Raw genomic sequence first — 15,151 nt, forward strand, 5'->3', positions numbered from 1 at the left:
ACTGTGGCCGTTATCACCACTGTTCAGTCCCTTCCCCCCCAGGACAAGTCAAGCCCCGCCCCCCGGGGGGGGGCGGCTAGTGGTGAAATCATCCGCCCAGGAGCCCAGGTGGCCAGGTGCCAGCGACCACAATCGCACCAGCAGACACTTTTTGCACCAGCAGACACTTTTTGCACCATAGGAGTCTGCCTACTGTATTTCCTGAGTTCAAAGGCAGATGCCTGGTGTAGCATGTCTGTCCCACTGCTCCTAGAGTGCTGGCCTGGTAGGGGAGGGGCTCCCTGTCCAAATAGAAACCCTAGCTGCCAACCAGGAGAGTTCTAGAGCTCCCTCCCAGGCACAGGCTGTACCTCCCACCTGTCCCAGAGTCCCTGACCCCACACCTGGTTAGAACCCACTGCCCGCCCCCCCCAAATCCATTCTAGAATGCTATTGCCCCCTGACAGTCCTAGAACCCTCTCCCTCCACCTGTCCTAGAGCCCTGATGCCTGTATGGAGAGTTGGGGTACAGGGGGACGGGGGTTGAAGGAGAATGCCTGTGTGGAGAGTTGGGGTACCGTCTCCCTCCACCTATCCTAGAGCCCTGATCTGTCTCAGACCCCTGCTTCTCTAGACTGTCGTAGAACCAACCCCTACCTCCCCAGACACCTGTCAAGAAGCCCCTGTCCCCCCTAGACCTGCCTAGAACCCACTGCTCTTGCATGGGGCCAGGACATTTGGCTGCAGTGTTTTCTGCCCTGTGTCAGTAGCAAAAAGGTACAGTTCCCATCGAATTCTCAGGTCTCTGTGGGGATGGGCACAAGGTGACAGCAGGGACCTGCTCTGGTGATGGAGAGCAGTCGAGGATGTGTCACTAATGACTAATTCGGTGGACAGATGGATGGCCTCTCTACTAGTGGTAGTGGCTCAGGATCCACTTTGAATGCGCAGCTGTGTGGTTCTCCAGATGCTTAGAGTCTGAAACGCAGAGCCAGTTTTGATCCCCAGATTCTGTGATGGAGAGTTGCTGCCCTTGACGATCTGGAGGCTCTGTGCTGACACTATGAGGGGCCTGAATAGAGTGGCTCTCCGGGGCGGGTGGGGGGGGGAGAAGACCATCTGTGGCAAGCACCGTAGGTGCCACTGAGTGACGGTACCGATTCAGATTGAGGGATTGCAGCAGGTCCTCCCAAGGTTATAGACAAAGCAGGCTGCAAGCACCTAACTCCCTGGAAGATTTTGGAGGTGGCATGGCCAGGGCCAGAAAGGGCGTCATGATAGGCTTGTCCCTCTTTGTGCTCAGCTGCAGGGTGCCTCCCCATTCCATCGATGAGGCTAGCTGTGTTGTGGGGCGAGGGGCGGGGCAGGGTTGTGCTACGACAGGGCCCAGGATGGGGTTCTGCAAAGCACGTGTCCTCAGCTCAGACCTCAGTCTAATGATGAGGTCCCATCAGGCTGGTGAGGCCACAGGGGAGAAGGTGCATGCTCAGACCCAGCGGCCCAGAGCACCGAAGGCTCAGACCTGCGTGGGACCTTGTGGGTAGGGCTGGGGTCCTCGTTGTTGAGGCAAGCCCAGGGTGGCCAGTGGCTGGCAGGTTTTCTCAGAGCCCCTTAAAGTTGGCATAGACCAGACTAGGACAGGAGAAAGGCTGAGAATATGAGTCGAGCCAGGTGGGACAGAACAGTGGACGGTAAGACTAGGGTCTGAGGTAGTACAGGTATTACCTGGAGCAGATGTGGATCAGGCCAGGTAGGAATGGGAGAGTTGGAGGCAAGACTGGGGGGACTGGTATTGTCAGGCTGCCATGTGGGCTGAAGGCAGAGGCCAGACTCCAGAGGGCGAGGTCAGGCTGAGGAGGGAACCTGGAAGGTGGGAGGTGTGCAACTTTCAGAAGATCCTAGAACATCATTTGTCAGACTTCATAAAAAAATTAAGTTGTGCCTCAAGCACACCATCAAAAGAGTGAAAAGACAACCCACTGAATGGGAGAAAATATTTGTAAATCACATGTCTGATTTGGGATTAATATCCAGGATATATTCGGAACTTCTAAAACTCAACAACAACAGCAAAAAATGAAATCAATCATTTCAAAAATGGGTGAAGGACTTGAATAGACATTTCTCCAAAGAAAATATGTGAATGGCCAATAAGCGCATGAGAAGATTCTCAACATCACTGATCACAGGGGAAATGGAAATCAAAACCACTGTGAGATACCACCTCACACCCATTAGGATGGCTTTTAAAATAATTAGCAAACAAAATAACAATTACTGGTGAGAATGTGGGATACTGGAACTCGTGTACATTGCCACCGGGAGTGCAAAATGGGGGCCCTGCTGTGAAAAGCTTGGTGGTTCCTCAAAAATGTAACCCCCTCATTGCCGTGTGATCCACCACTTCTACTTCTAGGTCTGCATATTCAAAAGAACTGAAAGCAGGGAAACAAACAGGTACCTGTGCACCCATCTTCATAGCACCATTATTCACAATATAGAACATGGAAGCAACCCATGCCCACAGACCAGTGAATGGAGAAGCAAAATGTAATCTGTCCGTACAATGGAATCTTATTCAGCCTTAAAAAGGAAGGGAGATTCTAAAATGTGCTACAGCCTGGACGGACCTTGGTAAATGGAATAAGCCAGACACAAAAGGACAAATATTGTATCATCTCACCTAGGTGAGTTGTCTAGAATAGGGAAACTCTAGAAAGAGAAAGTAGAACAGGGCTTCCCAGGTGTTGGGGGCAGGAGTTAACAACAGGTACACAGCTCCTATTTGGGAAGATGAAAAAGCTCTGGAGGTGGAAGGTGGGGGTGGCTGCCCAGCGCTGGGAATGCATTTAGTGCGACTGAGCGGGGCACTTAAAAGACTGTCAGAGCAGTGAATGTTGTGTTGGGTGTAGTTTACTGCAGTGTATGTTTTGCCACAAGGCATAGGACAGTAAAGTGCCTAAAACATTACTGGTAGTAGTGAAATATTTGAAAAATAAATGGCTTTCAATAAGTAAACCGGGAAACCACTCAATGGCGTCCAGAGATGAAAGAAGAGCAAGAACTCAGAAGACAGCTTGTGGCCTGCTGGCACTCCAGTCACACGCTCTGGAGAGCCCAACATTCAGGGTCCTGTTATTATTGGCACCTCATTCCTAAAAACAAACTTTTTAAAATCTAATTTTGTGACATTAATTAAACACATTTTTACACAATTTAGGTCAATCTTTTCCAAATAACAAGTAGCCTATATGTTTATGATCCACAGAACAGAACCAAAAGTCAAGACTGCTCATTTTGTACGTTTTCCACACAGGCGATGACATGCAGGCCCCATGCAGGGCCCAGGCCAGCCAAAGCCTGTAGCAATTATGCAAATATTGTGGGCTTCAATTGATGCCACTTTATGAACTTCAAATATTTTGGAAATTAAAAAAATACCCTCTTTGTTTTTCTTTTTTAACTTTGTTTCCTGATAACAGGCATTTTTAAAGTGTTTTTTTAAAGGCATTTAAAATTTTTGCTTTAACGTGATTACAGGCTTGCAGGATCATGTAAAGTATGAAATTACAGAGAGTCCCAGGTACCTTTCACCCAAGAGTGATATCTTACATAATTGTGGTATGATGTCAAAACCAGAATTAACATTGGAGCAATATACAGAACTAGACCACAAACTTTAGTCAATTTTCACCTTTCTAAAACTACATTTCTGTGTGTGCATATGTGTTTGAGTGTGTTTCTGTGCAACTTGATCCTATAGACAGATTCGGGTAATATCCCACCTTTGGGACACAGAACTATTCCATCACCACAGATGAGCTCTGGTGTTGCCTTTTCAGAAGAACTGCTTCCCCCAAACCCCCTTCTCTGTAAAGCAACTTTGAAAGTTGTCCCTTTCGAAGAAATTTGAGTCTTTCTTTTTTTGTTGCTGTCAGTCTAGTTAAAGGTTTGGCAACTTTGTTGATATTTTCAAAAAACTTTTGGTTTCGTTGATTTTCTCTATTTTCTATTGTATTGATTACCCTAATCTTTAAAAAAATATGTCTATTGCTTTTAGAGAGATGAACACAGAGAGAGAAAGAAACATTGATGTGAGAAAGAAACACCAATCGCTTGTCTTCTATATGTGCCCTAACTGGGGATTAAACCTGTAACTGCACACCAAACCCACAACCTTTTGTTGTATGGGACAACACTCTAGTCAACTGACCCACACCAGCCAGGACCCTAATATTTTATTATTATTCACTTCTTTTTGTTTGCTTTGGGTTTATTTTCTGCTTTTTCCTTGTTTACTTAAGGTGGAAGTTTATGTTATTGATTTGAGAATTTTCTTTTGTATGTATACATTTAAAGCTATAAATTACTTATAAGACCTGCTTTAGCTACATGTTATGTTTTGACATGTTGTGATGTTGTGCTTTCATTTTCATTCATCTCAAAGTATTTTCTTACTTGCTTTATATTTTTGACCCATTGGTTATTTAGGAGTATACTGGTTAATTTTCATATATTTGTGAATTTCACAGATTTTATTCACTTCAGATTTAATTCTATTTTGGCTCGAGGACACGATTGTGTGATTTCAATCCTTTAAGTTCATTGAGGTTCATTTTTGACCTTGCATTTGGTCTGTTCTAGAGAACGATGTGTATTTTGCTCAAGTGTTCTGTAGATCTCAGTTGCATCTCATCAGCTCATGCCATCACTTCAGTCTTGTTCATCATTGTTAGTCTCCAATGCAATTGTTTCACTCATTCTTGAAAACAAGTTATTAAAGTACCCAGATTGGTATTGTTGTCTATTCTCCCTGTCAGTTCTTGCTGCATGAATTTTGGAGCTCTGTTGTTAGATGCATGTATGTTTATAGTTATTGTATCTTTATGATACATGATATAATTCATGATAAAATGACCATTTTATAATTTTTTAATGGTATTGCTTATCTCTAGTAATATTTTTTGTTTTAAAGTCCTGTGTTGGACTTTAAAACTACTCAGGCCTTTTGTTTTAAAGGCCTGAGTAGAGAACTCGGCCACACCATTCTACACTTCTGACCTATAGAACTGTGAGGTAATAAGCACGTGTTTTGGGTTTTTTTTTTAAGTTTTATTTATTTATTTATTTTTCTTATTTAATTCTTGTTCAAGTACAGTTTTTTGTCTTATATTTCCAGCACGTGTTTTTATGTAAGCTGTTAGGCTTTTGAGAGTTTCTTATGCACCTTATTTCTCTTATGCAAGAGAAAACAAATACAGATTTTGGTGCCAGGTTTGATCTGCTGCCTTATTAAATACATAAGTGTGTAATGCCCTTGGAATTAGGCAGAGGGTGCTGGAAGGATTCTGAGAAGTGTGGCAGGATGAGCCCAGATGGCATGGAGGAGAACAAAAGCAGCAGTGGGGATGTCAAGAAGGCTGCAGGTGACCAGAGGCTGGAGAATCCTTCTTAGGTTTTGGAAGAATGCTTGGAAAAAATTGTTTCCACAGTATTCAAGGAGAAGCCTGGTTTCTTCTTGCTGGTTACAGGAAAAATGCAAAAGGAAAGAGAACCAGATGGAAGCCCTAGTAAACATAAAGGCACCAGATGTGATGGTTCTTGAAATTTTCATCCCTGCTGTTGCTTTTATCAGTAGTTTCCTTTCACATTTTGCAATAGTGCTCTACTGTATCAATGTACCGCAGTTTGTTTATGCCTTCCCATGAATTTGTCTTTGCTGTTGTGATTTCTTTACTCATTTACCAACTTTGTGCTGTGGTTATAAAATACATTACATTCCTATGTCAGTGACCCCCCAATTATATATGTATCGCTTCATGCAATTGATTTCTAAATAATTAAATGAGAGGACATATGCATTATACTGCCCTTTCTGACTACTTTTGTGATCACCTTTACCAGAGCTCTTCATTTTTTTCCAGAGACTGTTCAGGCTGCCACCTGCTGTCATTTGCTTTCCACCCAGGGAATTTTCCTTAATAAATCTTGTGAAGTCGGTCTGCTAGCAGCAGATTCCCTCAGATTTTGTTTATCTGGGAAAGTTTTTTTAAAAAATGTCTGTATTTTTTAAAAGATTTTCTTTATTTATTTTTAGAGAAGAGGAAGGGAGAGAGAAAGAGAGGGAAACATCAATGTGTGGTTGCCTCTCACATGTCCCAACTGGGGACCTGGCCCACAACCCGGGCATGTGCCCTAGACTGGGAATTAAAGCAGCTGCCCTTTTGTTCACAGGGCCCTTTCATTCACAGGCCAGCGCTCAATTCACTGAGCCACACCGGCCAGGGCTTGTGGCTTCATTTTCTAAAGCTTTTCCTGGACGTAAGATTCCTGTTTGATAGTTTTTTTTCTTTCAGCACTTTGAATATTTTATTTACTGCCTTGTGGCCACCATTATTAACTATTGTGAATAATGTTTAAAATATTTTATTTTAGCTTTATTTACTCCTTCTCCAATGCTTCTATATGTAGATCCAAGTTTCTGACCTATATAATTTTCCTTTCTTTCTGAAAAGTTTCTTATAATGTTTACTGCAAGCTAGATCTACTGGTGACAAAATTCCTTAATTTTTGTTTTTCTGAGGAAGTTTTCATTTCCATTTTTAACTTTTGAGGGATAATTTTACTGAATATAGAATTTTAAGTCAGTAAGATTTTTTGTTATGTTTTAAATATTTTCTTTCACTCTTTTGAGTGGTTTTGAGAAGTTAATGTAATTGTTACCCTTGCTCCTTTATACATAAGATTTTTCCCTCTGACTTCCTTCAAGACTTCTTCTGTCCTTAATTTCCTGCTTCATTGAATATATGTGTAGGTGTGTACTTTTTTGGTATTTTTTATATATATTTTATTGATTATACCATTACAGTTGTTCTATTCCCCCCCTTCATTCCCCTCCACCCACACACTCCCTCCCCCACCATTCTCCTCCCCCCCTTAGTTTATAACCACGTGTCTCAATTTCTTTAGATTCTATATTTCCCCACTATTCTTGCCCTCCCCCTATCTATTTTCTACCTACCATCTATGCTATTTTCTGTACCTTCTCCCCTCTTCTCCTCCTCCCACTCCCCTGTTGCTAACCCTCCATGTGTTCTTCATTTCTATGGTTCCACTCCTGATCTAGCTGTCCTCTTGGTTTGCTTTTGTTTTAGGTGTGGTTGTTGATAACTGTGAGTTTGCTGTCCTTCCACTGTTAATATTTTTCATCTTCTTTTTCTTATATAAGTCCCTTTAGCATTTCATATAATAAGGGCTTGGTGATGATGAACTCCTTGAACTTGACCTTATCTGAGAAGCACTTTATCTGTCCTTCCATTCTAAATGAAAGCTTTGCTGGATAAAGCAATCTTGGCTGTAGGTCTTTGGATTTCATGACTTGGAATACTTCTTTCCAGCCCCTTCTTGCCTGTAAGGTCTCTTTTGAGAAATCCGCTGACAGTCTGATGGGTACTCCTTTGTAGGTGACTGTCCCCTTATCCCTTGATGCTTCTAGGATTCTCTCCTTCATTTTGGTCTTGGCTAATGTAATTATGATGTGCCTTGGTGTGTTCCTTCTTGGGTCCAACTTCTTTGGCACTCTCTGAGCTTCCTGGATTTCCTGGAAGTCTATTTCCTTTGCCAGACTGGGGAAGTTCTCCTTTATTATTTGTTCAAATACGTTTTCCACTCGTGGCTGTTTCTTTCCCCCTTCTGGTACCCCTATAATTCGGATGTTGGAACGTTTAAAGATGTCCTGGAGGTTCCTAAGCCTCTCCTCATTTTTTTGAATTCTCATTTCTTCATTCCTTTCTGGTGGGATGTTTTGTTCTTCCTTCTGGTCCATTCCATTGATTTGAGTCCCAGTTTCCTTTCCATCACTATTGGTTTCCTGTGCATCTCCCTTCATTTCAATTAGTTTGGCCTTCATATGTTCCTCTAATTTGTGAGCATCCTGATGACCAGTGTTTTGAACTGTGCATCTGAGAGTCTGGCAATCTCTTGGTCACTTAGAGTTATGGGCTCTGGGGCTTTGAGTTCTTCTTGAGCCATCTTTTGAACTGTTCGTGCCTGTTACTTATCAGGATCGGAGCCCTAGGTATTCACCAGAGCAAGGTAACTCAGTCGCTGGGTTGTGACCTTATATGTGGGGGGCGGGGTCAAAGAGGAGCAATGCCAGTCTCGCCTGCCACCTCCCACCACCACCGCCACAGGTGCCGCAGCTGCCACCATCACTGGGGCCCGAGTGCTTCGTCTCCCCGCGCACAAATGTGCCACCACCGTCAGCCCTCCACCACTAGGTTCACCGCTGGGGCCTGTGCAGTCCGTCTCACTGTGCGCGAACATGCGACCTCGGTCAGTCTGCCCCACACCCTGACTGGGTCTGGGCCACTTGCGTGCCTAGGTCAGGGGATCTTTTCTGCCTGACCCTGCTCCACTGCTGGCTCTGCCCCTCTTACCGTCCCGGTTGAACGGTTCGTTATTGTTGGACTTCCATATAATTCAATTTTCTGTTCTTTGGCTGTGTCTTTGTTCTCCAAACCTTTGTTGTAGTCAAACTTGGTTGTGGGAGAAGGCACAGTGTTTCCACCTATGCCTCCATCTTGGCGGAAGTCCACTTTTTTGGTATTCATCCTATTGGATGTTCTCTGGGGTTTCTGGATCTGTGGTTTGAAGTCTGTCATTGGTTTCAGAAAATTCTCAGCTACTCCTTTGTTTCTCTATTTCTTCTGTTCTTTTCTCTTCTTCTGATATCCCTATTATGTGTATGTTACACCTTATTTATTGTCCCACAGGTCTAGGGCACTCTGTTCCTTTTCATTTTTCTCTTTGCATGTTAGTTTTGGAAGTCTCTATTGATGTATTTTCAGGCTCATTGGTTGTTCCCTTGGCCATGTCCAGTTTACTTATGAGCCCGTCAAAAACAGTCTTCATTTCTGTTAGGATGTTTTGATCCCTAGCATTTCCTTTTAATTCTCTCTTAGAATTTCCATCTCTCCTTACATTTCCCATTTCTTCTGCATGCTGTCTACTTTATCCGTTTGGGTCCTTAGCATTGACTTGAGTCCCCTTAGCATATGAATCACAGTTGTTTTAAATTCCCCATCTCATAAATTGAGCATCTTTGCCACATCTGAGTCTTGCCCTAATGCTTGCTTTGTCTCTTTAAACTGTGTTTTTGTCCTTTAGTATGCCTCATAATTTTTTTTGTCAAAGGTGACATGAGTCAATGAACTGAGGTAAAAGCAATCTTTAGTGAGAGGTTTGGTTTTCTTGATGGTGTAGCTATCTTGTTAGAGCACAGACTTGCCTGTAGGTCCTTGTTTTGTCTCACCTACCCTATTTGATCTTTGAGCTTCCCTAAAGATTTATTAAATATTGTCTGAGAAGCACACTTTTTAAAAATTGTTTTACTGTTTTTACCCAGGAGCCATTTCAATGTGGTGGTGAGGTGTGAGGCAGAAGAGCATTCCATAGACCTATGAGACTATCTCAGAATTGGTGGGCCTGTATCCTGGGCTGTGACCTACACACGTGCTCCTCAGCCCCTCTTGGTTGGGACCAGGAAGACAAAGGGACCGAGGTGGGTGGGCATTTCCTTCCCCTGGTGGGCCAGGCTCTGGGGGGAGGATTTCTCCTGAGGGCAGGCCTTCTGGAACAACCGATGTTCTGGTATTCACAATGGCTACTTCCCCCAGCAGTCCACCTAAAGCAGGAGGGGATTTTTCTCCCACCTTCAGTGGGAGGGCCTGGTGTGGCTCCCAGAGGCAAAGTTCATGGAAGTGTGGGGTCCCTGGGGTGTTGAACTCTGTCTTGTCCACACTGAGCCTCCAGCATTTGTCAGTTATAGCTCAGGTTTTCCTGCCCAGCACTGGTTCTCCACTCAGGGCTTTCTGGTCATGTGTTTCTGCTTTGGTAAGTTGTGATTCTCTGGGTTCACCTGTCCCCCCAGTTTGGGGGGTTTGCCCTATGGCCTAATTTCTCTGAAGGACCAAAGAAGAGTTGTTGAATTTCAGTTTGTTCAGGTTTGGATGATTGTGAGGATGGAGTGACCATTTCCAGCTCCTCACATGCCAGACTGGAAACCAAAAGCTACCTTTATTTTTAAAAAAATTTAAAGAGATAATTTTTTGACTTTTATTGAGAAATAATTGACATACATCACTGTACAAGTTTAAGGCATACAGCACAATGGTCTGATTTACATATGTTGTGAAATGATGACCACCATGATAGATAATCAGCTAATGGCCACCACCTCATATTGATACAATAGAAAGAAGAGTAAGAAGAAAACAAAGAAGAAACATGTTCTCCTTGTGATGAGGACTCTTAGGATTTACTCTCATAACAGCTTTCCTACTTGTCACACAGCAGTATTAGCGACAGTTGAATATTGTTCATTACCTCTCTGGGACATAATCGTCTTATAACTGGAGCTTCGCACCTTTCAACCACCTTCCTCTAACTCCCCTCCCCTCACCCAGCACACGTCTGAGCTCCTTTCTATGAATTGTTTTGGATTCCATGTATGAGTCAGGTTATACCTTCTTTTGCCTGTAGACTTTCACATAACATAATGTATTTAACTTCTATCCTTATTGTCATAAATGATAGGGTTTCTCATTATTTATAGCTGAATAGTATTCCATTGTAAATACATGCATATAGTATGGTTATATCTCAAAATTTCTTTATTTATTCATTCCCTGATGAATACTTGGTTGTTCCTGTGTCTTGGTTATCATATATAATATAGATATTTGCATATAGAGGTGCAGATATCTTTCTGAGTTAATGTTTTTATTTCATTTGGATATATTCCCAGAAGTGGAATTGCTGGACCATAGGGTAGTTCTAATTTTAACTTTCTGAGGAACCTTCATAACAGTTTTTCATAGTTACTGCACCAATTTACAGTCCCTCCAACAGTGCACAAGGGTTCCCTTGTCTCCACATGCCAGCATGTGTTGTCTCTTGTCTTTTGGGCAGTGGCCATTCTAATAGGCCTGAGATGATATCTCATTGTGGTTTTAATTTGCATTTCCCTGATGACACATAATGTTGAGCATCTTTTCATGTACTTGTTGAATTTTCATATATTTTCTTTGAGAAAATGTCTGTTCAGGTCATTTGCCCATTTTTATTTTTATTATTTTTTAAAATTTCTATTTATTTATTTTTAGAGGGGCAAAATGAGGAATGAAAGAGAGAGAGAAACATTAATGTGTGGTTGCCTCTCGTGCACCCCCCACTGGGGACCTAGCCCAAAACCTGGGCGTGTGTCCTGAGAATCAAACTGGCGAACCCGCAGTTTGTAAGCTGGCGCTCAGTGCACTGAACCACACCAGCCAGGGCATTTTGCCCATTTTTAAATTGGGTTATTTGCTGCTGAGTTGTATGATTCTTTGTATATTTTGGATATTAATCCCTTATCAGATAGATGGTTTGCAAATATTTTTGTTCACTCATAGGTTGTCTTTTCACTTTATTGATGGTTTCTTTGCAGTGCAGAAATTTTTTTGGTTTGCTATCCCTCTTGTTTATTTTTCACTTTGTTGCTTGCATTTTAGGTGTCACATCCCCACCTTCCCAAACATCACAAAGACCCATGTCAGGGAGGTTTATTTCTGTTCTCTTCCAGGAGTTTCATGGTCTCAGTCTTACAATTAAATCTTTAAACCATTTCAAGTTAATTTTTGTGAATGGTGTAGCATAGGAGTCCAATTTTATCTTTTACGTGTAAATACTCAGTTATACCGGCACCATTTATTAAAGAGACTGTCTTTTCTCCATTGAGTATTCTTGGCTCCTTGTCAAACACTAGTTGACTATATAAGCTTGGGTGTATTTCTGGGCTCTCAATTTTTTTCCATCAGTTTATTTGTCTGCTTTTATGCCATTACCATATTATTTTGATGAATATAGCTTTACAGTATAGCTTAAAGCCAGGAAGTGTGATGCCTCCTGCTTTGTTATTTTCTCAGGATTTCTTTGGCTGTTTAGGGTTTTTTGTGGTTCCATGTAAATTTTAGGAGTGTTTTATTCTAATTCAGTAAAAAATGCCAGTGTTATCTTCATAGCAACTGCACTGAATCTGTAAATAACTTTTGTTACTGTTGACATTTTAACAATATTAATTCTTCCAATCAATTGAAAGCGAAATACCTTTCATTTGTGCCTTCTTCAGTTTATTCCATCAGTGTCTTGTAGTTTTCAACATAGAGACATTTCACCTATTTGTTTAATTTATTCTTTTCAATTGTTTTTGATATTATTGTAAATAAGACATATTTTTCTATTTCTTTTTCAAATTAGTTGTTAGTGTATAGAACTACTAATGATTTTTGTATGTTAATTTTGAATCCTGTAACTTTTCTGAATTCACTGATTAGATCTACAAGTTGTTGTTTTTTTTAGATTTTATTTATTTATCTTTAGAGGGGAGGGAGAGAAACATCAATGTATGGTTGCCTTTTGTGTGTCCCCTGCTGGGAGTTGGCCTGCAGGGAACCGGCCTGCAACCCAGGTATGTGCCCTGACTGGGAATTGAACTGCAATCCTCTGGTTTGCAGGCCTGCACTCAATCCACTGAGCTACACCAGCCAAGGCCCTACAAGTTTCTTTTTTAAAAAATATTTTATTCACTTATCTTTAGAGGGGAAGGGAAGGAGAGAGGGAGAGAGAGATCAATGTATGGTTGCCTCTCACGCGTCCCCTGCTGGGAACTGGCCTGCAACCCAGTCATGTGCCTTGACTGGGAATCAAACTGCAATCCCTTGGTTCACAGGGCTGCACTCAATTCACTGAGCTACACCAGGCAGGGCTAGATCTACAAGTTTCTTGATTGAATTTTCAGAATTTTCAATATATGAAGTCAGGTCATTTGCAAATAGAGACAATTTTACTTTTCTTTCCAATTCTGAATCTTTTGTTTCTTTTTCCTTCCTGATTTTCCTACCTCGGACTTCTAGTATTGTGTGAATAACAGTGATGAAAATGGGCACCTTTGTCTTGTTACCATCTTAGAGAAAAATCTTTCAACCTTTCACCCCTGAGTTTGATGTTAGCTGTGGGCTTATCATATATGGCCTTTATTATTTTAAAGTATGTTCTTTGCTTAATTTACTAAGAGTTTTTTAAAATTGTGAGTGGGTGTTGAATTTTGTCAGATGCCTTTTTCTGCATCCATTGAGATGGTCTTATGATTCTTTCTTTCATTCTATCAACATGGTGCATCACATTTATTGACTTGCATGTGTCAAACCATCCTTGCCTCCTCAGGATAACTCACGCTTGATCAGGGTGCACTCTCTGTGATCATTTTAATGTGCTGCTGAATTTGATTTGGTAATATTTGATTGAGAATTTTTGCTTTTATATTTGCCACAGATATTAGCTGTAATTTTTTTTCAAGTTTTTTTGAAATTAAAAAAATTGAGGGGGAAATGCAGACAACTGTGCTTGAACAATAAAAGAAAAGAAAATATAAAATAAAATGTAACAGCTTTATTACAATGTAATCCACATAACATACAGCCCACCCATTTAAACTGTATAACTCAGTGATCTTGGGTAGATCACATCTTTAATTTAAAAACGGTGGTAAAATATATATAATATAAAATTTACCATTTAACCATTTTAAGTGTATTATTCAATGGCATTAATTACATTATATTCACAATGTGGTGCACCATCATCGCTATTTATTCCCAAAACTTTTCCATAATCCAGCCAGAGTCTCTGTAACTTTCAAGAAATGACTCTCTATTCCTCTTCCTCCAGCCCCTGGAAACCTCTGTATCACTTCTTGCATCTATGAATTTGCCTATTCTAGGACACTTATATAAGTGGAATAATACATAATTTATCCTTCTGTATCAGGCTTATTTCACTGAGCTAATTTTTTAAAGCTGATTTGTGTTGTAGCATATACTAGAACTTTGTTGTTTCCCCCAATATTTTGTTGTGGTAAAATACACATAGCATGAAATTTACCAGCTTAACCATTTTTAAATGTGCAGTTCAGTGTCATCAATTATATTCCTGTTATTGTGCAACCATCACCTCCATGAAATTTTGCAAAATTAAGACTCTACAGCTGGGGCAAAGGAGGTATAAGGAGACTAAAAGGTAATGTAAAAAATACAATAAAGATTCTTTTAAAAGACTTTATAGCCATTAAATAATACTTCCTCATTGTCGCCTGTGCCCAGACCCTAGCAGCCACCACTATACTTTTTGTCTCTATGATCTTGACTACTCTAGGGATTTCATGTAAATGGAAACATACACTTGTCTTTTTGTCATAGGCTTATTTCCCATAGCACAATGTCCTCAAGTTTTATCCATGTTGTGGCCTGTGTCAGAATTTCCTTCCTCTTGAAGGCTGAAAAATATTCCACTATATATATGGACTACATTTTGTTTATCTATTCATTCATCAGTGGGCACTTGGGTTATTTCCACATTTTAGCTATTGTGAATAACGCTCTCTCAACATGGCTGCACAAATCTCTCTTCGATTTTCTGTTTTCAAACCTCTTGGGTGTATACTCAGAAATGGAATTGCTGGATTACATGGGGGTTCCATTTTTACTTTTTGAGGAGCTGCTTTACAATTTTCCACAGTGGCTTCACTATTTCACATTCCCACCAACAGTGTATGAAGGTTCCAGTTTCTCTACATCCTCACCAACATTTGTTTTTTTCTGTTAAAAAAATTCTCCTTATTATGGGCTGTGTTCTCTTGCTTCTTTGCACGCCCAGTATCCTTTGAGCAGATGCCAGAAATTGTGACTTTGACCTTGTGGGTGTTGAGTATTTTGGATTCCTCCACATCTTTTGATGTGGGATGCATTTAAGTTACTTGAATACAAATAGATCTTTCAGGTCTTGCTTTTATGATTTGTCAAGTGGGTCTGGTATGGTGCTCAGCCTAATGTTAATTATTCCTTGCTGCGGAGGTGACAACTTCATGAGCACTCTACCCCGTGCTGGGAGCTTTTTGTGGCTGGGGAAACAGGCACTGTTTCCAGCTCAGCATGAGCAGAGCACTGTTCCTTCTAATTCTTTTGGAAGATTCTTTACCCAACTTTGGGCAGTTTTCTCACATGTTCATGCTGACCAGATTCAGCTGAGCACCCACAGGGATAGGGCTCTATCTCTTTCCTGAGACCTGGAACCACCT

The sequence above is a fragment of the Sturnira hondurensis genome, unplaced genomic scaffold (genome assembly GCF_014824575.4).
Source record: "Sturnira hondurensis isolate 20B ecotype Veracruz unplaced genomic scaffold, ASM1482457v3 Scaffold0019008, whole genome shotgun sequence".
Classification (NCBI taxonomy): Eukaryota; Metazoa; Chordata; class Mammalia; order Chiroptera; family Phyllostomidae; genus Sturnira; species Sturnira hondurensis.